The sequence below is a fragment of the Rhinatrema bivittatum genome, chromosome 5, assembly GCF_901001135.1.
Source record: "Rhinatrema bivittatum chromosome 5, aRhiBiv1.1, whole genome shotgun sequence".
Taxonomy (NCBI): domain Eukaryota; kingdom Metazoa; phylum Chordata; class Amphibia; order Gymnophiona; family Rhinatrematidae; genus Rhinatrema; species Rhinatrema bivittatum.
The window spans coordinates 200,440,056-200,462,610 of NC_042619.1; the positions used below are offsets into that span (position 1 = coordinate 200,440,056).

General features: G+C 45.1%; 1 protein-coding gene across 3 annotated transcripts in view; it reads right to left on the bottom strand.

The window, feature by feature from the left end:
* IL1RAPL1 (interleukin 1 receptor accessory protein like 1) overlaps positions 1-22,555 on the bottom strand; it is a 1,713,530-nt gene that overhangs the window by 665,849 nt on the left and 1,025,126 nt on the right. The window lies entirely within an intron of this gene.

Below are 22,555 nucleotides of genomic sequence, written 5' to 3' on the forward strand. Positions count from 1 at the left end.
GGGCGGGATTCCTGAGAACTAACACCCTGTGGTCCTAGGAGAACACATGTTACAGGTAAGCAACTGCTCTTTCTCCTAGGACAAGCAGGATGGTAGTCCTCACTTGTGGGTGAATACCAAGCTCCAGGCTGTCCCTGCAGCAGGAGAGACCAATAGTGGCCAAACAAGGTGCCAAAAGGCACAACACGAGAAAGACAATACAGGGAGATCCAAGATGGCTGCCTAACGGGAGGACGGCAATAAAGAGCTCCAAATTTCTAGCTGGAATTCCTCCTCCTAACATGCCTCATACGAAGCGCAAAGGGAAAATTTGTGTGGATTTCCTGATTCCACGAATGGCTACTCCTGCCCAATTAAAAATTGAGGGTTTCTTTTTGCCGGCAAATCTTAAAACTCCAGGTGAGACGTCCATTGTAGTGTCAGGCCTGGAGCAAACACCCACACTACCGGAGCTGCAAACCACCTTAAGCCCCGGAGCTCCATTGACTCCATCTCTCCCCGGCTACGGACAACCTTGGGATTCAGGTACAAGTGATCCACAGAAGTCGTTGGATGTTCTTGCGCCTGTCATGGGGGAAACCGAGGCTGAGCTGGATAGCGTGAGAGCCATCGGAAGAGCAGGTATGCCACCCCAGAAGTGACAGCTGGTGCTGGACATGACTGAAGTGGAAAGCCTGGAGAGTACTCAGATGACAATAACATTGATGGAGAGAGCGGCTCTGATCACTGCTGCAAGGTTGGAGCAAGAAGGTTCTCAGAGAGGTGTGGTAGGCACACAACTTTCCCAAATGCATATTGCTTTAAAGAAAGCGATTACATTATAAGCTGTCTGGCAAGCCCTGATTTCTTTAGAAAAAAACATTACCTCTTTATCTAATATAATGACAGACCCAGCAGCATGTAAGACAAATGGACCCAGTTATAAAATCACATACAACTAAAATCACCGAATTAGAAGAAAAAGTTTCTCATTTACAGAAAAATCAGGAAGGAACTGTTAAAGCTGAAATGTTTAATACTAGAAAATTGGAGATTATTGAAAACAAATTGAGATACAAAAATCTTCGTGTGTTAAACTTCCCACAGGTTAAGTTGGTGGCATGTGTAGAGCAATTTAAAAAATACTTAAAGGAGATACTAAGCTTACCACAGGATGCGTTACCCCCTATTGCAAAAATATATTTTGTGAAAGAGAGGAGACCAGAGGAGAAGATAACTCAAAGTACACACATTCCTCAAACAGATGTAATAAGCAATTTAATGGATATTTTAGAACAAATGTGTGAAGAACAGATGAATTTCATGGAATAATGTTAGTAAGTTTTGTCTTTCCATCTGATTGGGACTTAATACTGAGAATGTTTTTGTGTAGTAGGGAGAAAATTTACTTAGGCCAGAAAATCTGGATATACCCGGACGTTGTGAGGGAGACTCAAGTTCAGAGAAAAGAATTCCTGTCAATGTGTCAAGAAGCGAGATCTTTGGGGGCAGTCAATAATATTAGATATCCAAGTAAATGTGTCTTAAAATTAACTAATGTAAGAAATGGTTTTTTTGAGTCTGTTCAATTGCATTCTTTCCTTAACTCTCATACTTCTAAAGAGGTTAGGACTTTTCAGCTTGGAGAAGAGACGACTGAGGGGGGATATGATAGAGGTGTTTAAAATCATGAGAGGTCTAGAACGGGTAGATGTGAATCGGTTATTTACTCTTTCGGATAGTGGAAAGACTAGGGGGCACTCCATGAAGTTAGCATGGGGCACATTTAAAACTAATCGTAGAAAGTTCTTTTTTACTCAACGCACAATTAAACTCTGGCATTTGTTGCCAGAGGATGTGGTAAGTGCAGTTAGTATAGCTGTGTTTAAAAAAGGATTGGATAAGTTCTTGGAGGAGAAGTCCATTACCTGCTATTAAGTTCACCTAGAGAATAGCCACTGCCATTAGCAATGGTAACATGGAATAGACTTAGTTTTTGGGTACTTGCCAGGTTCTTTTGGCCTGGATTGGTCACTGTTGGAAACAGGATGCTGGGCTTGTTGGACCCTTGGTCTGACCCAGTATGGCATTTTCTTATGTTCTTATGGGAAGTTCATGTGTTACATAACCCACAATGGAATAAAAATAGAATTGTTTGACCTCCTGTAACATTCTTTAATTGTATTCTTCTTCTGTGCCCCTAAATTGAGTCTAGGATCTCCCTGATATTTCCTTTGCTGGTCACAATATTACTTCAGAATGTAAAGATAAATATATCATAGTTAATGTTGCTAAATAATGATTGAGATTGTGTTTACGATATCTCTGATTTGATTTGTTACCTTGACCATTCTGTGACAATGAAAATTTGTAGTCTATTAATGTAAAATGATTAAAAAAAAAAAAAAAAAAAAAAAAAGACACAACACAACTGTGGTGTTGTAGGTTGGCAGGGGACTGTCTGGTTCCCACAGAAGCACAAAGAGTTGGGGGTCAAGCCTGGAACAGGTTGTCCAAGAAGGATTGACCAAAGGCGCTGTCCTTATCCAAGCAATAATGAGCCACAAACGTGTGAAGAGAACTCCAGGTTGCGGCCCAGCAAATTTCAACGATGGGAACTGCATGCAAATGAGCTACCGATGTTGCCATAGCCCGCACAGAGTGAGCCATTTACTCAGTCGGCTAGCGGAAGACCTGCCCACGCATGTTGTAGATTTGCTCCCCAGAGGGGTGGGGTTAACAATCTGTTGTAGATTTGCTCCCCTAGAGGGGAGGAGTTGGCAATCTGTTATAATTCTGCTGCTCAGAGTTAGCAATCTGTTATCGAGCTCCTCCTGTAGGGAGAAGAGTAGCAGTGTTATGGATCTCCTCCTTGAGAGGGAGGAGTTAACAATCCGTTATCAGTCCCTGCTGCTAGGAGTGGCAATCTACTATAAATCTGCCAGAGGGTTAGCAATCTGTTATGGATCACTCTGCCAAGGGGAAGAGCTAACAATTGTAATACTCCGTAGGCGGAGTTAATAATCTGTGGTGGATTGGCTTCCCACAGAGTGACAGTCGTATAATACCACTCTAGTAATGTAAGGGATGACACTTGAGGTAAATTGGTGAATCCCTGGGCCAATGGCAGATGACAGTGCCCTCAGGAGGATATCCGGAGAGGGACCACAGGCTAGGCTGGACTATGGAGACAAACACAGATAGTTCTTTATTTGACAGGAAGTAGAACCACCAGAGGTGGCAGTAGTGAGCTGATGTGCCCGGCAGGGCTGAAGTCCCTTTGATACTGGAATTGTGGTCTCTGGGTTGCTGAGCTGTAGAGAGAGACTATAGGTAGTGAGCAGACAGGGTATGCTGGATACATAACCAGAAGTAGATGATACACTCACAATTGTAGATATCTGTAATGGCTTCTTATGCAACAGAGTCTTCAGTATTTTCGGGAACAGGAGCCGTAGGCGAGTGCTGGTTCCTATATGCAGTCTGGATTGAGAACTCACAATATCTGTGTATGAGATGGCTTATAGAATAGAAGAGAGTCTTTGGAGAGTTTTAGGAACATAGGCCCTCGTGGAATGAGTAGTTCCTATATGCAATCTATAATAGTAGTGCAGATGATATAGGTATATAATAGCTTCTGTTATAGAAGAGAGTTTGAGAAAGGATTTAGGAACATGAGCCCTCATGGAGAGAGTACCGGTTCCTATCTGTAATCTATAATAATGACTCACGATCTCCGTACCTGCGATAAAGTCTTAGACAGAAGGGAGTCTTTGGAGATTAGGAACATAGGCCTTCGTGGAGTGAGTACCGGTTCCTATCTGTAATAGACCTCACTGTGTTCACGTCTGCGATCGCTTCCAGGTAGTAAGGAGTCTTCTGAGCTTTCAGGGACGTAGGCCCTCGTGGAGCGAGTCTTAGCAATCTGAAATCAAGAAGAGAGAGCGGGGCCCCCGAGGAGCGGGTACCCTTGGAAGGTGGTGGAGGCAGAGCAGCGGAGAAAGAATTCCACTTGCTAACTCAATTCGAAGTAGCAAGCAAAGACCTTTTAAGGTGGAAGCAGATGATGTCACTATGGGGGGACATCCCCGAGGTTCGCGTCCTTGTCGGTACAAACTCTGGAGCGCGTACGCGCGTGTGCCCTTAAGTCATCAGGAACATGGCGGATCCGCAGCGTCAGGCCAGCCCGGGGATACCAGGAAGTACGGCGAGGAGACGTCGTGGCAGCATCTCTCAGTCAGACCCGAAGGGAGTTGCCACTAAGGTAGAGAGGGTGGAGCGAGGGCGAGAACAGGCACGAACGCAACAACGCATAACAGAAGGCGATGCAATCCGCCAGCCAATTCGACTGAGCTGGTTTGAAGCTCAGTCTCGGAGAGATGCCACAGGTAGTCCAACAGCTGGGGGAAGGGGACATGAGAAAGGATCTAAATCATGTACCGCGCACCAGATGGCAAACCTTTTCCACTTCAAGCTGTAGGACTTCCTGGTGGAAGGCTTCCGAGACACCACCAGAACCTTGGAGATGCATTCCAACAGTGCCAAGGGCTGGAGGACTACATGCTCAACATCCAAGCTGTCAGGGCCAACGCCCGGAGGTTCGGATGGCACAGAGCGCCCTGATTCTGCGAAATGAGATTGGCCGCTGTTCCCAACCGGATGGGTGCCCGCACCAACAGGTCCTGCAGAAGTGGGAACCAGACCTGTTGGGGCCAAGAGGGCACCACGAGTATCATGGTCTCCCTGTCCTGCTGAAGCATCAGCAGTGTCCTCGAGAGGAGCAGTAGAGGGGGGTACACGTGCAGCAGGCCCCTCCACCATATGAAGGGAGAAGGCATCACAGGCTGGATGCCCGCCCCCCTGACACCAGGGAACAGAACCTTCTCACCTTGTGGTTGTGTGCGGAGGTGAAGAGATCCATATCTGGCATACCCCATTGGCAAAATAGTTCAGCCGTTACCTCTGGGTTGAAGGACCACTCGTGTGGCTGGAAGGAGGCTGGAAGGAGTGACTTAAGCAGTCCGCAAGCACATTGAGATATATCGCTCGCAGAGACATTGCATGTGAAAGGGCCCAGGTCTACACTTGCACCGCCTTGTGGCAGTGGAGGAATGAACCCGTGTTGCTACCTGGTTGTCCATCTGGATCAGGACTGCCTTGTGCGAAAACCAGTCTCTGAACGCACACAAGGCGTAATGGATCGCCCGAAGCTCCAGGAAGTTTATATGACAGCGGGCTTCGCAGGCAGTCCAGAGACTCTGCGTGTGGATACTGTCCACATGGGCTCCCCAGTCCTGAGGAGAGGCATCAGTGGTGAGGATCAACTGAGGCAGAGCAGTCTGAAAGGGAAGTCCCCTCTCCAAGTTTGAGAGGTCTTCCCACCAGGACATAGACACTTGCAGAGGATCTGTGACTGTGACGGGAGTCTCGAGGTCCTAGGAGGCATGTCACCATTGTGACCGTAAGGTCCACTGAGCCCTCCACATGCACAGGTGGACGAGAGGGGTAACATGGATGGATGCCGCCATGTGACCTAGCAGGTGGAGCAGGAGGTGGGTGGGCATCTGCTGGCTGATGCAGACAGAGATGGCCAGTTAGGCGAGGGCAAGGGCCCGATTCCTGGGCAAGAATGCTCTCTCCTGTGCCGTATCCAGCCTGGCTCCTATGAAGTCCAGCTGAGTAGACAGGCAGAGATGATACTGGGGTAGTTGATAACGACCCCCATAGTTTATAGCGCCTGTACTGTCACGGCCAGGACACTCAGGGCCCCCACCTGGGAGCCGCAATTGATCAACCAGTCATCGAGGTACGGAAAGACACGTATCGTTCAACATCTGAGGTAGGCCGCCACCACTGCCGTGCATTTGGTGAAAAGACGGGGGTGAAAGCCAACCCAAAGGGCAGCACTCTGTATTGGTAATGAGCCATCCCCACCACAAAGCGGAGGTACTTCCTGTGGCCGTGGAAAATGGCTATGTGAGCATATGTCTCCTTGAGATCGAGGGAGAAAAGTCAGTCTCCTACTCTGAGGAGGGAACTCAGTGTGCCCAGAGAGACCATCTTGAACTTTTCTCTTGTGACAAACCTGTTCAACGCCCAGAGGTTGAGGATGAGGCATAAGCCACCATTCCTTTTTGGAATGAGGAAATACCTCAAATAGAACCCTTGGCCCTGCTGGGAGTGAGGGACCGGCTGTACTGTGCCTGCTGTTAGAAGGGCGGAGAGCTCTGTTTGAAGTATGACTTGCTGGGCGGATGAACCTCACAATGGACATGGGGAACAGGTCCCTGAGAGTTGGCTGAAATTGAGATGGAACCCCTGATGGATGATAGAAAGGACCCATTGGTCCCAGAAATGGGCAAAGCCAAGGAGCCTGCCTCCTACAGGGGGATCCAGCATCAGGGGCACAGTCAACTGACTTCCACTCCCTTGCCGCCAGTAAAAAACCCATGGTCAGGGCTTGTTGGTGCTCCTGCTGGGGTCTAGGTGCTCATTACTGGCGAGGACAGCCCCTGGAGCCAGTGCGTGGCATACAAGCCTGGAAGACCAGAGAATAATATTTCCTCTGCCTGTAAAAGGGCTTCTGAGATCCCGGCCTGGAGGATTTCCTGGCCAAGGACAGGCCTTCAGAGGTGACAGCGGACAACTTTTCAAGGGTTTCATGATGATCTTTCAGCTGCGCTACCGCATCCCAGACTTTATCCCCAAAGAGGTTTTTACCTGTGCGGGAGACGTTGGCTAGCCTTTCCTGGATCTCAGGATGGAGGTCCGAGGCTCTGAGCCACGTCATCCTCCTGGCGCCAATGCCCACCATGGCCACGTGGGCTGCTGTCTCAAAGACATCTTAGGTGGATAGCACTTCATGCTTGCCAGCTTCTAGACCCAGTAGAAAAATGGCCGAGAGTGCCTCCTACGGCTGTTGAGGCAGGCCCTCTGCAAAGTCCTGAACCATTTCCAGAGGTTGTGGCTGCACTGGGTCAAGTAGAACTCATAGGCGGCGATGTGGGCCACCAGCATAGTGCCTTGGAAGACCTTCCTGCCCAAGGCTTGAAGTTCCCTGTGCTTTTGTCCTGGAGGGGCAGAGGCATGGGTATGGGAGCGCCAGGCCTTCTTTAGGGCAGACTCCACAACCACAGACTGGTGGGAGAGGTGCCAGTTCTAGAACACCACGGCCTGCTGCACCAAATAGGTGGCATCAGCCTTTCTGTTGATGGGAGAGATAGAAATGGGTAATCCCACATGTGAAGGAGGAGGTCCTTGAAGATGTCTTGGATGGGAACTGCCACAATCTCCTTCAGAGTGTCGACAAACTGGAGTACATTCAGCATTTTGTGTCGCACATCCTCCTCCATGAGCAACTGAAAGGGAATGGCTTCAGCCATGGCCCTCAGGTGACTGATGCTGTTCTTCCAGAGGGAAGGGTTCTGAGAGGGGTCATCTGAGAGGACGACTCTGTAGAATTATATCCCTAATGGCCATAAGATCCTTCCTCCTCACTAGGGCCAATGTAGTGCGGATGAGGCCCGTGAGGGGTATCAGTCCTGGGCTCCGATGGCCTCAGAGGCTTCAAGGGTACCGTGGAAATCGATGGTTCCCCTGGTATCAAGGGGACCAGAGGCAGAAAACCAGATAGGCCTGGCAGGGACTCGGGGAACAGTAGTCTTGGAACCAAGGCATCGCCCGTCTCTTCCTCTTCAGAGGACCCAAGGATCAGGATCGCTCTGGTGGAGGGCATTAGTGGCTGTTGAAGAATCAAGGGGCCCACGGACAGCGGCTGCATTGGTAGGGCACCTAAAAGGACGTCCAGACACTCCAGCAAGGGTGCTAAAACCAATGGCAGAGATTTGGGCACCGATATGGGGGCCGATGGCACCAGCAACTCAACACACTGAAGTACCTTGAGCACCACGGACTGCACCCTGCGGTCCAACTCCTTCTAAATGTAGCCAGGACTTAGGGAGGGGGATGAGGCAATATGGCTCTTCTTCAGGTCCCCGAGGATGGGGCCTCTGATGGCCGGTGTTGCTTCGCTGGCAGCTCGGCAGCCACCGGTGCCACACCAGAACCAGAGCCATGTGTCAATGGTGACCGGTGATTATGCTTATGTGATCTCCCTCGGTGCTCAGACTGGTCTTTCCCTGGTGCCGAGGAAGCAGAGGATCCCGAAGTCTGGGAGAGTGACGAGATCATTGAGGATCTCTCACCGTCCCCGTGATCCTTCGAAGGACCAGAGAGAGGAATAGTGAGGGGAAGCATGTCGAGAGACTCCCTGCGACCTTTTGAAGTCGAGGGATCCAAAGCAGGGGTAGATGGAGCAGACTTGGGCGCCCTGAAAAGTTTTTCCATCTTATTGAGGCACGTCCGATGGCCTTTGGGGGTCATCTGGTCACACAGATGACACCCACGGATGTCGTGCGAGGCCCCCAGGCAGAGGATACAGACCTCAAACGGATCCATGATGGACATGGTCCGCAGGCACTGGGGACACCGAAGAAAGCCAGTTGACGCTATGGAAAACAACCGGCAGGCATTGGGGATCGACCACAGGCTAGAGGAAAGAACAGTAAGAAGAACCGACTTTCCAAGGCGGCACCAACCACAAAGGAGGACCCAACGAGGAAGTTGAGAAAAAAACCCGAATTTGAGAGAAAAGAAAGAAACAACAGAGCTCCATGAACCGCAACCTAACTGCACTGTGGAAGAGACTGAAGGAGGACCTCGCATGGAAACATGGATAGCGGCATGCTGGGCATGCTTAGTGTGCTGGTCAAAGCTTCTAGAAACTTTGACAAAATTCTTCCGTGCTGGGCTCCATCGGATGATGTCACCCACATGTGAGGACTACCATCCTGCTTGTCCTAGGAGAAAGGCTTTTAGGTGCTTGGTTTGTTAGGATGGAACTGAAAATAGCCTCATACAAAAATATCTGAAAATGTTGAGATATTTTCATATTCATGGCATTTAAAAAAAAACAAAACAAACAAACAGGACTCTGGTGGCCCTGACGGGGTCACCCAAGCCAAAAAATGTATCAGACTTGCCCTGAAGGTTGCCCGGCTAAAGCCTGTCCTGGAGTACTGGAGGGAGCACAAGGATGGAGCACTGGATGGCCAGCGCCATCTTTAAAAATGGCGCGGGCCATCCAGTGCTCCTACCATGTGACAGGGGCCAGCCAATGGCACGGATACCCTGTCACATGGTAAGGGCAAAGGGCCATCGGCGCCATTTTTATTAGTGGCAGCCGATGGCCCGGGAGTGGGAGATCGCCTCCGGGACCCCCACTGGTCCACCAGGTACCTGTAAAAAGTTTTTTTGGGGGTCGGGAGGGTGGGGGAAGCTAAGAGATTAGTTTTAAAGGGTCGGGGTGGGTTTAGGGGTTATTTTTGTGTGCTGTTGTTCCCGCCCTCCCCCAAAACAATAAGAGAACCCCCACGAACAATATCATGGGGTTTTCCTATCATTTTGGGGGAGCCCCCGATTTCTGACGATTTTGAAAATATTGACGATATTTTCAATCGTCCGAAGCCTGATTCACATACCTAATATTCAGTAGGATGTTCAACCCACTGAAGAGCTGGATAACTTATCTACTCACCACCTTACTGAATAGTGTTTTTGTTACTGCGTCAATACTGGTTTCATCTTGCCTAAACAACTTCATTTTGATATGTCTGCTCCTTCTCCAGTGGGACGCTGTGCAGGAGAATTTTTTTTCAAATGCTGATGGCAAGTACAGAAGTTGAGGAGAAATCTGCATTCCAGAGTTTGAAGATTTCTTTCATGCAAAGATCAGCTGGTTTATTTTGTGGGTCCCTTGTAACTTTAAGTGGTTTTCATTCTTTCTTAGATATGTGGACCATGGAACAAGCAGGGTTATTTTTACAGCTTCTAGCTTTACTATGTTGCTTTGACATATGACAGAGGAGACATGACTATGGGCCTGATTAAATAAAACCTTTTGCATTCCACGTTTATAGGGGAGAAAGAATAGTAAGTCAGGCCCTGGGTGATGCTACTACTGTAGCAGATGAATGTGCCAAATAGATAAATGATGCTACGGGAATTACAAGATTATTCGAAGCATTTAAATAAGCTGAAAAGCAAAAAAAAAAGTAACAAAGAAATGTAATTTCATAACCTTTCTATGCATCATATCCAAGCATGGCAGTCACAATGAAAACTATTTGAGTCTGCCGTGAAGAGCCAACCAATGTCTTTTGTCCTGAGCCACGCATGCATTTCTGGCCTCTTTCTTGCATGTTATAACAATGCCAATAGACTGTGATTCTAGATAAGCAAAACATTATTTTTCAAATAGCATTAGCTCTACCACAACTGAATGTGCGTCCTGATAATTTAACAAAGTATAGAAAAATATTATTTAGCATTTATTTGCATTGTGCATTGAGCAGCACATCTAATTAATATGGGATACATACACTTTTAGATACAACTTTACTGCAACTAATTAGGTTTTATCTACAGGGAAATTTCTGCAAGCCACATTATAAAACTTGTCTTGAAAATTAACTATGGTATTGTGATTAAAATCCTTAGTATTGTGGGGACTGTCTCAAATTCTTAGTTTAACATCTCAATCAAAAGACTTTAATCTCTGTTTCACAGCATCTGCTAAAACCGTATCAGAGAACTGGTTCATTACTGGCTAAGATGAAAGCTTCAACAAAAAAAGGCCCAGTAGAATCTCAATGGAATAACCAAGCCAAGCAGTGAGTCTATATAATATTTGATTTTTTGAAAACTAACAGAGTAATTAAGAAAAAAAAAGAAGTTGTGGAAAAACTAATACATTTTAATTAAACCAAAATACCACTAAAGTGTAAGGGGAGGACAATTTTGAAAGAAATTTGCTTAGGTCACTAAGCAGTTCCCAGGTTAAATCCCCCTCCCTCTCTAGAGCTGAAAGTCCCTGTAGTAGAGATTCCAGCAGAAGACCAGGATGACCAAGTTATAGGGTTGCATGCTTAGGCCAACATGATTCAAGTTGTGACCCATGAGCCACACAAGGATCCATAGGGAACTCACAACAGAATACTTAGAATATCTACAAAAATGAAGGATATTTAAATTTTAAGGTGATGCGAAGTTTTGAGAACTAACCCCTCTACTGAGTGAAACAGCTTTTCTATCCCTAGCTGAATAGGACTTAATATGCAGCCCCTGTAATACCAGGCTTCATTTCAGAGCAATTAGAAATGAATTCATCACTAGCTATTTTAATCCTGTTGTTACAAACTACTACAAACTTGCAATAATGATACTTCCAGTCTTATGAAACAGTGCATACAACAATCCATTGTAAGAACTTCTGCTAACATTTTCACAGCTCTTTAATAGGCCAATACAGTACGGTGCGCTCAGTAGAACGCACTGTTTAGCATCCGTTTGGCCACATGTTTTCGATGTGTGTCTATTATCCTTTATACTGTAAGGAGTAATAGCACCTCCAAAACGTGTGGCCAACCTCGTGAAAATTAATATCGCTCATTACATGCAAATGCATGTTGATAAGCCTATTAGTCGCCCGGGATACTGAAAGTAAAATGTGCAGCCAAGCCGCACATTTTACTCTCAGAAATTAATGCATACCCCTAAGCAACCTGGGAAAGTGTTCAGAAAAGCAGAAAATATCTCCTGCTCTTGGGCCGTCGGCTGCCACTAATAAAAATGGCGCCGATGGCCTTTGCCCTTACCATGTGACAGGGTATCTGTGCCATTGGCCGGCCCCTGTCACATGGAGGGAGCACTGGATGACCAGCAAGCATCCATTTTCCTAACCCGTGGCTATCAGCGGGTTTGAAAACCGACGCCGGCAAAATTGAGCATCAGTTGTCGGACCTGCTGACAGCCACCTCTACCGCTAATAAGGAGGCACTAGGGACGTGCTATTGTCCCTAGCACCTCCTTATTAGCACGACATCTAATTTAAATAGAGAATCACGTGCCCAGGAGAGGTGCCTGGGTGTGTCGGGATTGCGGGCACTCAACACGGAGCGCTGGCTCTCCCGTACTTTTTACAGAATCAGCCTGTAAATCTGGAGACTTCTGGGGGTGTGAATTCTGCAAGATTTAAGTGTTTCATATGCAGTTGGTCCTCTTGGGTCTGACTCTCACATGGACTTACACACTCTGCTTTGTGCATGTATGAAAATAATTTCTAGGTCCATGCATGGAACATGATTTCACACATGCTTTTATGTGTATCATAAGTATGCATTCCAGGGGGACAGGGATGGGAATTACATCAACACTTTCAATTTTCGAAAGTTATGTATATAAATCCACATTCACAAAGTTACACCTTCTGTGCCAGCTTCCACACACACCCATGAGTTTCAAATCGGTTTTATGAACAAATCTTCTTCGAAAATTCAGGCTACAGTCTGTAGGTAAAAAGTATCTGTAGATTTTAATCCTAAGCGGCCAGTTGAAAATTACCCTCATTATTATTAACTCAGTTGTTAGTATACTTTGTAAATCTACAAAGAAAATGAGACTCAGAAAACATACATTATGCCCATGAGTACAATACTGACATAAGGGCAACATGTAAGAAAAATCAGCAAAAAAAAAGATAAAAACATATTTTAACAAAAGATCTTTCATTTTGATTATTTAATGACATTTTTATTTTAATGATGTTTCACAGTAATCAATTCTAGAAAAGTATATAGGCATGACATCTGCATTTGTTTAATTGTAATGGAATGAACATTAAAAAATAAAGGAACCAAGAGAGCTTATTAAAAGTAAAATTAGGTTGCATGAAAGATTAATTATATATCATTTTATATTCTTTAATCACATTGGAGGCATTTTGTGAACATATTTTGATTGAATCTCTCTTTTTTTAATAATATAGTAAATTATGCTGGACTAAAATAAATCTGTTGTAATACTGGGACAGATTTACTGAGCATCATCCCACAGGCACAGAATGAGGCACAGCTCTTCATGTAATAACAGCAGCAAAAGAGAGGCAAAAAGCCAACCACAAAATGAAAAGGTGTCAGAGAAGGACAACAATAAGTGTGAAAATACAAACACTAACAATAATAAGTCATGTTTTTGTTTAATACATGGTGAAATAAAAGCAAACAAAAAAAAATGAAGTATAAAAAATCTCTATAAAAGGCTTGTGATGGTTGGTCTGTCCTGTCTTGTCTGAAATGATGAAAATGCATCGAAAAATGAATGTGAGAGACAAAAAAGGTTCTGTCATTAGCCTACTACCAACTATAGCAACACTTAACAAAAATTGCTATTTATCAACCCAATTTTTTCCATGATTTTCCTACTACTTTTTACTTCACTAAGCAAAGCGTTTCTTTCTCCCGCAGACAGCTGTATGTAGCGCTCTGTAAAGTTGGCCAACGGAAGATGTCAACTTTGTTGTTGCTGACAGACAAGACTGTCAACGTAGTTTATTCAGAGGTTCTCTAAGTGGCAATATGATTTCTATTAATTAGTTAATGAAATAAAACAATATCTTTTCACTTTTGTTTGCTTTTAAATTTTAAATGAGTTACGCAACAGACAAGCCGAGTAATGTCGGGTAGTTTTGACTTGTATGTGCATAAACGAAAAAACAATAACGGAGCTCTAAAAAGATATGTTTCAGCAAGTTATGCCGGCATCAGGGGTTTAAATCTATGAACATTAAAAATACATCTAAGAAAACATCAGTCAGTCAATCTAAATATAAAAATATAAGGCTACATTATTGAATGAGCAAATATCCATCTGCCCATGAGAGCATGGCATCCATGTGGTTATAGATTGAAATATAAACATTCCTGAAGCCTATGTTAAACGCCAAGTATATCTCTGGTGACTTTTGCAGAGATCAGAAGACAGAGCTATTTGTGTACTATAATAAAAAAAAAGAATGTAAATAAAAGAATGAGACCAAATATGACTATATTTGATGGTGCCTACACCAAAAATATTTAAAACGTGTAACTGAAATTGACTGAGTTATACTGGGGGGTATGGGTGGGAGTAAATGTATCTGGGACATACAGGACCCAGCTACAGTGTAACAGAGACATACTTGGCTATACTGGGAGTTAATTGGGACAGACTAGGGAATAATTGGGATATGCTGTTTTATACTGGAGGGTGGCATGAGTGTATCTGTGAGGTTCAGGACCATAAAGAGGGATAACAGGCTTATACAGGGAGGTGGGAGTCAGTAGTGGAAAACCATTTTTCAATTTGACTATAATAGATTTATGGGTTCTCAAGTCACAAAGACTGAGGAAGAAAATAAGAGAGAAGAGGAGGAAGAGGAGGTACTACCCATTACAAAGAATATACAGGACTTGGGGACAGTTTTTGGATCTGTCAGAGGAGGAAATCATGTACAGGTTCACATTCAACATACTGTAGGGGTGTGAATTGTGTGATCGATCGTCTTAACGATCGATTTTGGCTGGGGGGGGGGGAGGGAAATCTGATCATCGTGTTTTTTGTTTTTTTTTAAATCGTTAAAAATCATAAATCGGGGGAGGGCGGGAAAACCGGCACACCAAAAAAGCCCTAAAACCCACCCCGAACCTTTAAAACAAATCCCCCACCCTCCCGAACCCCCCCCCCCCAAATGTTTTAAATTACCTGGGGTCCAGTGGGGGGCTCCCGGCGCGATCTCCCTCTCTTTCTGGCCATGGCTGCATTGAGAAATGGTGCCGGTGGCCCTTTGCCCTTATCATGTGACAGGGCAAAGGTAGCGCCGGCGCCATTTTGGTTCCTGGCTCCCGACGTCACGCGTGCAGGAGATCGCCCCGGACCCCGCTGGACCCCCAGGGACTTTTGGCCAGCTTGGGGGGGGCCTCCTGACCCCCACAAGACTTGCCAAAAGTCCAGCGGGGGTCCGGGAGCAACCTCCTGCACGTGGGCTGTATTGCCAATCTTCAAAATGGCACCGGTGCTACCTTTGCCCTCACTATGTCATACGGGCGACGGTCATATGGGCGACGGGAGGGTGGGGGATTTGTTTTAACGGTTCGGGGTGGGTTTTAGGGTTTTTTTTGGTGTGCCGGTTTTCCCGCGCCCTATTTAATGATACAATACAAATGCCCCTGACGATAAATTGGGGGCATTTGTATTGTATTGTGCACTCAAACAATTTTGGACAATTTTAAAATTATCTGACGATAATTTTAATCGTTCAAAAATGATTCACATCCCTATGCCAGCAGTTAGAGCAGGACCTGCACCCTTCTACCCGCAGGGGTCATGCCTTGCCAGTACACATCAAGGTCACAACTGCCCTGCCCTGGCATTTTTGGCCACCGGCACTTTCCAGACAACTTCCATTTGTATTGAGCAGTTCCGGGCTGCCTTACTCAGGAAAACTCATCGATACAGATCACCATCAAATAATGACCGAGTTCTACAACATTGTATTATTACCCTCTGTCTTGGGGGCTATCAATTGCACTTACATCCCTATAAAGACACCAGAGGCTGAGAAAACTGCCTCCTGCAATAAGAAGGGCTTTCATTCCCTCTATATGCAGGTGGTCTGTGATGCCCAAGGCATCAACTTAGATGGCATGCCCAGGTTTCCGGGATCCAGACACAAAGTGTAAATTCTCTTGCAATCAGGAATTCATGATCATTTACAGGAAAGGCATATCACTGGGCTCTGGCTTCTAGGTAGTGTTGGATTCAGAGGGAATTCCTGGTTAGCTTCCCTAGTATAGTAATGCACTATGGCTGGCGATACTGAGCTATGCAGAAGAGCTTAATATCCCTTTATACTGTAAATGTCAGTGCTGATTTAAGGCAGTCCATCTTAAAGTGGGGCTAAAGGAAAAAGTATAGACAAGCTGTAGATGTAAATTAGCTAAAGCCAGTCATGAGTAGTTTAATCCTAAAAAGTAAGGCATAGCTCATGACTAATTAATAATTATTAGCCTAATGAATATCTCTGCTGCAGTTCCCGTTTTTGAACCAACCATGCAATTGACACAGTTCTGTATCCTTGGGCAATAATAAGCATATCTGGAAAATGATGCAAATTACCTGCATTGGATTTCTCTATTTTCCATACCTTTCCTTGTTTGGAAGTGAGAAAAAGTATAAATGTATGAATTGTTACAGTGTATGCCAAGATTGCTGCCTCATTTTTGCTAAGCACTTTTCCAGTACTTTCAGACAGTAAAAATAGTAGGGATGTGAATCGTTTTTGAACGATTAAAATTATCGTCAGATAATTTTAAAATCATCCTAAATCGTCAGAGTGCATGATACAATACAAATGCCCCCAATTTATCGTCATAAATCGTCCTAAATCGTTAAATAGGGCACGGGAATTATTTGGGGGAAGGCGGGAAAACCGGCACAACCAAAACAACCCCTAAACCCACCCCGACCATTTAAAACCAATTCCTTACCCTCCCCCACCCTCCCGAACCCCCCCCAAAATGTTAAATTACCTGGTGGTCCAATGGGGGGGGGGGCCCGGTGCGATCTCCCACTCTCGGGCCATTGGCGCCATTTTGGCTGCCACTAATTAAAATGGCGCTGATGGCCTGATAAAAAAAAACCCACCCGACCCTTTAAATCAACCCCCCTTAGCCTCCCCCACCCTCCCGACCCCCCAAAACCTTTTAACATTACCTGGTGGTCCAGGGGGGCCTCGGGGGACGATTTCCCGTTCCCAGGCATCAGCTGCGCTAAAATAAAATGGCGCCGATGCCCCTTTGCCCTTACCATGTGACAGGGTATCCATGCCATTGGCCGGCCCCTGTCACATGGCAGGAGCACTGGATGGCCGGCGCCATCTTTACTCATCAGCCCCTATTATACATACATACATAATCTTGCTGATTTTTTGCTCTTCTGATGATGCCTTGGAAAACTCCTGACACTGTGTTCAATTCGGAGTTAACAATCTGCTGGGAATTAGCAATCTTTTGTTATTTAGGAGAGTTGTGGGTGGATCCTTGGACTGGTGGCAGATGACCACGCCCCTGGGGGAAGATCCCGAGAGGGACCACCGGTCAGGCTCAGAGTATGGAGTCAGACACACACTAGTTCTTTTATTAGACAGTATACTGAACCACCAGAGGTGGCAGTAGTGAGCTGGAATGCCCGGCTGGGCTGTAGTCCCTTAGATACTGGAACAGCGATCCCTGAAGGCTGAGCTGTAGAGAAACTGAAATACAGTGAGTAGGCAGGGTATGCAGAGTTCATGTACTGAACCAGATGGTAAACTCACACAATGTCTCATAGAAGCCCAGGAGCTGGAATGTATAGGCCCTTGAGGAGCGAGTACCTGGTTCCAGGGAAAGCTCTGAGAGAACATTGGTAACTAATTGATGTAGTTGGCGGTGATGACTTCCAGGCAGAAGAGAATACCGAGTAAGTTTGGGAATGAGGGCCCTCGAGGAGCGAGTACTGGTTCCAGACTGTCACCTGAAAAAGCAAAGGAGAGAGCGAGGCCCCCGAGGAGCGGGTACCCCTAGTAAGTCCGAGGAGGCAGAATAGCTTAGGTAGAGTAACCCATTCCCTTGCTAATTCGATGTGTTAGCACATTCTAAGACCTTATATATCCGTCGCGGGTGGCGTCATCTTTGGGGGGACACCCCCGAGGTTCGTGCCATTGCCAATACTTCAGTCGAGGCTGCGCTGCGTGCATGCCCCTAAGCCTCCAGGAAACATGGCAGGTTGCAGCGTCTAGCCGGTCCGGAGACGCCGGAGGACCTCGGCAGAAGGACGCCGCGGCAGCCAATCTTCCCGCGGATGAAGAAGGAGGCGCCAAAGAGTTAAGGAGGGCGGAGAGAGTGCGTTGGGAACCGACAGACACAACACACTGTTGGTACCCCTTTGCCCTTTTACACTACCTTAGGCTATTCATGCCACTTTTGGTGTCACATTGAAATAGTCTTAATGCATTGGCATGTCATAACCCTTTGGATGATGTCTGACCACTAGTTTTATTAGAAGTTATGAGAAAACCCTAATTTTGAGCGCAAAATAGACTGCACTGCTTCCCCTATACACTTTAATTGCAAAAGAATCAATGAATAAAATGAAAAAATTATGTCTTTTGTTTTAAATTAATGAACTGAATTTAATTGACCTACAAAACAAATGAACAAACCAAAACAAAAACATTCCCTGTACATACCCTACAAGCCATTTGCATGCATAAATCCATGTCTTTTGCATACAAATGGCTTTGAAAATTTCCCCCATAATATAGCAGAAATGCAAAGCTTACTAAAATAACCACCTTTCTATCTGTCAGAAAGGTGATGAATGTCTTGTCGAGGTACTATACTGTATCTGCTTTATCCACTTTCTCAGAAAAGATGAAACCAAAATAGCTGTTTAATCAGAGATAATAAATATTTCCAGCTATATCTGATTTTATTTGAAAATGCATCATGCAGGAGGAGGAAAGAAAAGGAATTCACAATACACGGAAATATGAAATTCCATAAATACAGAATGATAGCAGATCAGATTACCTCTTTTAAGAAAAATGTTTATAAGACTGAGAAGCTCCATTCTGGAAAATGTTTTATGGATGAAGATACGAATATAAAGTGGTTTCTATAACATTCCCTATGCTATTTACAAGAGTCAACTGAAAGGTTAAGATTCTAAAGTGAAGTCACCTTCAAGGTCTCTTCACATGAGGATCAGGAAGCGCACCACATTCAAATCCCCAGCCTTATCTACCAGTACAACTCACTGATGGTGCAAAGATTACCATACATTACAAATATTTATTTAGGACTTAAATAGCAGATAAATTCCAAATACTCAAACTCTTCTCTCATACTCTGTCGCTGTTCCCCTCTATCTATCTCTATATCTCTCAGGCTTGTGTGTCAATGCCATTTTATGCCATTCTCACAGAAATATGACTGAAATGTGGAATTACACATGGACAGTAGATTTCCAAAAACATATGTTTGGCAACAATGTCAAAAATTCAAAAAATGAATACAAAATGTATTAAACATCCTGGCCATTGGCTGAGAGCTATCAAGACTCTAAAAGTGCAAGTGTGTATTGAACAAAAAGCAGAGGCACTCAAAGCTTCCTTGCAGAATGGATTTTGGCACCCTTACCCCAGAATATTTACTTTCTAAGCAAAATAAATACTGTATTTAATGTTCATTCTAGGTCACTGTATCAAATATGCTACACCAGATTCCTTTTTTTTTTTTTTTTTTTTACAATAATCAAACACTCCATATTTCCAAGAAAATACAGAATTTAGGGATAGTGTTTGTCTGATCCATCACTATCTATGCAACCACATATTTCATACATTACAGAAACGTCTTTCATGAAACTAAAAATGTTGTGACATATTAAACTATTTCTAAACCAGACTGACTCTAGAATCGTTTTTCATTTTCTCCTCCATAGATAACTGCAATTCATTCTTTTCTGGTTTACCACAAAATACCTTCTGTGCTCTTCGAAACACTCAAAATACAGCAGCACATCTTTTAACCTGCTCCAATATCCACGATCACATGACACCAGTCCTTTTTTCACTCCATTGGCTTACAGTACAATGGCAAATTCAATACAACTGGCCTCCATTATCCACAACTTAATGTACAATTTCACCTCCCCATGGACAAATGCCACTATTAAGTTATACACTCCCACCCTACGTCCTACAAGGGTGGGTTATAGGGTAGCAAATGGGCTTTTCTCTGCTGAATGAGATATAGCAGAACTGGAAAGCAGCAAATCTTAGCCAGCTTGCTGCCCCTAAATGTTTGCCACCCTAGGCACAGGCATAATGAGTGCCTATTGACAAATCCAGGGCTGTACACACCTAGTAGAAGCTTAAGTTCCTCTAACCAACAGTTACTTGAAATTCCATCTCCTCGATTCACTCATCTTTACTCCACTAGAGAGTGAGCCTTTTCTATTGCGGGTCCAACTCCTTACCATTCCAACTTTGCAGCACTAGTGACCCAAAGGAATTCCAGAAAGTACTAGAAACATTTTTATTTAACCAAGCCTTCAAATATCTATTAATATCTATTTCAATCAGCTAATTAACTGGCATATCCTTTCTTAAGCTGGGCCCCCTACTCCCCGGAAAAGCATTGTCCAGACAAATTAGTCTGTTTTTATCTTGTGTCTATCCTTGCATTTTTTATGAATGCTTTGAGTGTTTCCCACCCCAAACTTTGGAGGGCACGGGATACAAGTGTTTTCAAATAAAATAAAGAAGAAAGGACCTATTTTATTTCGTGTAATTTTTCTGCATTGCTTCTACAGCAATCCATGATCTGTGCCATTAGAATCAGAGGCCACTTTTTAAAAAATGTAGGTTCCTAACTTGGCCCTTTTAAAAATGTACTAGGGTTGATTGCCTAAATTTAGGATCCTAATATGAGTGGCTAAGGGGAAACAGTTAGAGTGGGAAAGCAAACTTAGTTTAGCACTGATTTTCAGAACTAGGTGTTGTGCCTGTCGGTCGCAGATGGCTGTGACCTTTGCTGCTCACCTCATTTTGCCCTGTAGCTCCGATTCTGGCAAAGATAGCCACCACTGCCTCTGTACGCCAACCTCCCTGGCATTCCCAGGACGGTGTGGGTGATCCCGGTCCCCATCTTGAAACTGGTGTAACTTAGCGAACGTGCTCTCGCGCCTGCCTCAGTCTTATCCACGTCATGGCGGGAACCTCGGGGGCGTCCCCTCCGCATGATGTTACTGCCTATGTGTACTTAAGCCTACCGGACCTTCCTACCAGCGAGTTAGCAAGGATTCCATCTTGCTCAATTCCTTTTCTCTGAGACGCTTCGCCTCGCTGTTCCTACTTTCCAGACTGAGTGACTCAGGAACCTGCTCCTCGGGGGCCTTGCTGCACTCAGGGCTATCCACTCCTCGGAGAGCCTTTTCTGCAAGTCTCACCTTCACTAGTTTAGTGAGTACCCCTTGCTACTTCTACGGATGACCCTTCAGTGTTCCTGCTCCGGGTCTCCACTGCTGCTACAACGATATCTCTACTGCAACACTATAACAGATTGCTAACTCCATGGACTCGGCTCAGCTCTCAGCCTTACAGGCCATTCCTGGCCTGGCCCAATGGATTTCGGAGCAACAGAGGACTTTGGATACATTGGCTACCACCTTTAATCAGCTGAACACCAGACTGAATACTTCTCCTACTTCTGACCAGAATGCATCACCCCCCGTGGTTACCGGGCATACTATAGTTCCTTTGCCTGCCCCTACTCATTTCTCAGGAGACTCCCTGTTGTGTAGGGGTTTTCTAAATCAGGGCTGTATGCACTTCTCCTTACAACTGCTGTACTTCCCTACTGCGGTTACCAAGACGACATATATCTTGTCCTTGTTGGATAGAAAAGCCACTATGGGAACGCAGTGATCCAGTCCTGAATGACTTGTCTGGCTTTCTGACTCTCTTCAGGTCTGTCTTTGATGACCACGCACGCCAGTCTATAGCAGGTTCAGCACTCCTACACCTCCAACAAGGGACTAAGTCACTCCTGGACTCCGTGATCAAATTTAAAACCCTGTCTTCTGAACTTCTATGGGATTCAGGTTGTTTACGAGCTATCTTCTTAGAAGGCCTCAACTCCTGTATAAAAGATGAACTTGCCACATGTGAGTTGCCTGACACTCTAAGTTCTCTTATTGACCTCGCTGGACGGATTGACTGCCGTATACGAGAGTGATCTACTGAGGTAAAACCTCTTAAGAGACACTCCGCCAGAGGTAATCACCCTCACTCCTTGCCTTCAGCTTCTGTCCAGGCATTACCCAATCCTGAAGAAGAAGACAAACCCATGCAATTAGGCCATAGCCACTTAACTGCCAAAGAGAGGCGCTTTCGTAAAAAGATGGGCCTCTGCATGTATTGTGGGAAAACCGGCCATGCAGTCCACACCTGAACCATCTGTCCAGGAAACATGATTCACCGGAGGACTCTTCCTAGGTCTGACTGCACTATCTCCTCCACTGACTCTCCCGGTCTCCATCATCTCTGGGCCTCTCAAATTCACCACACAAGCACTAGTCGATTCTGGTGCAGGTGGGAATTTTATTCTGAAAAGATTGGTAGAGCACCTACAAATCCTACTGAACCAGTACCCACACCGCTGCTTCTCTCTTCCATATACGGCAAGCCGTTGCCAGGAGACGTCTTGCTCACCACACAACCCATTTGACATGCAATTTTTCAGTGGATGCAAATGAACTCTGTTGAAAACTGCATGCAAAATGTTATTGGAGGGCCCAGCTGAAAATAGATAACTACAGCTTAGGCATTTTGGTCAGGCCCTGTAGCAAAATTTTTCACACAGTTTTTCTACAGAGTTAATTTACAACTGTAGAAAAATTACATATGACATGCCTTGGGTTAGTACATTGGCCTTATGTCTTTTGTAATTTAATGGTTGGCTGACATCTTCAAATCCTGATTTTCACAATATTCAAAATTAATGAACTGCTGTGATGCAATGTATGCTAAATACCTCATTAATTTTGAATTTTCTGCACATTAATTTTTGTGCATAGAGGACTATGCATGAAAGTTTAC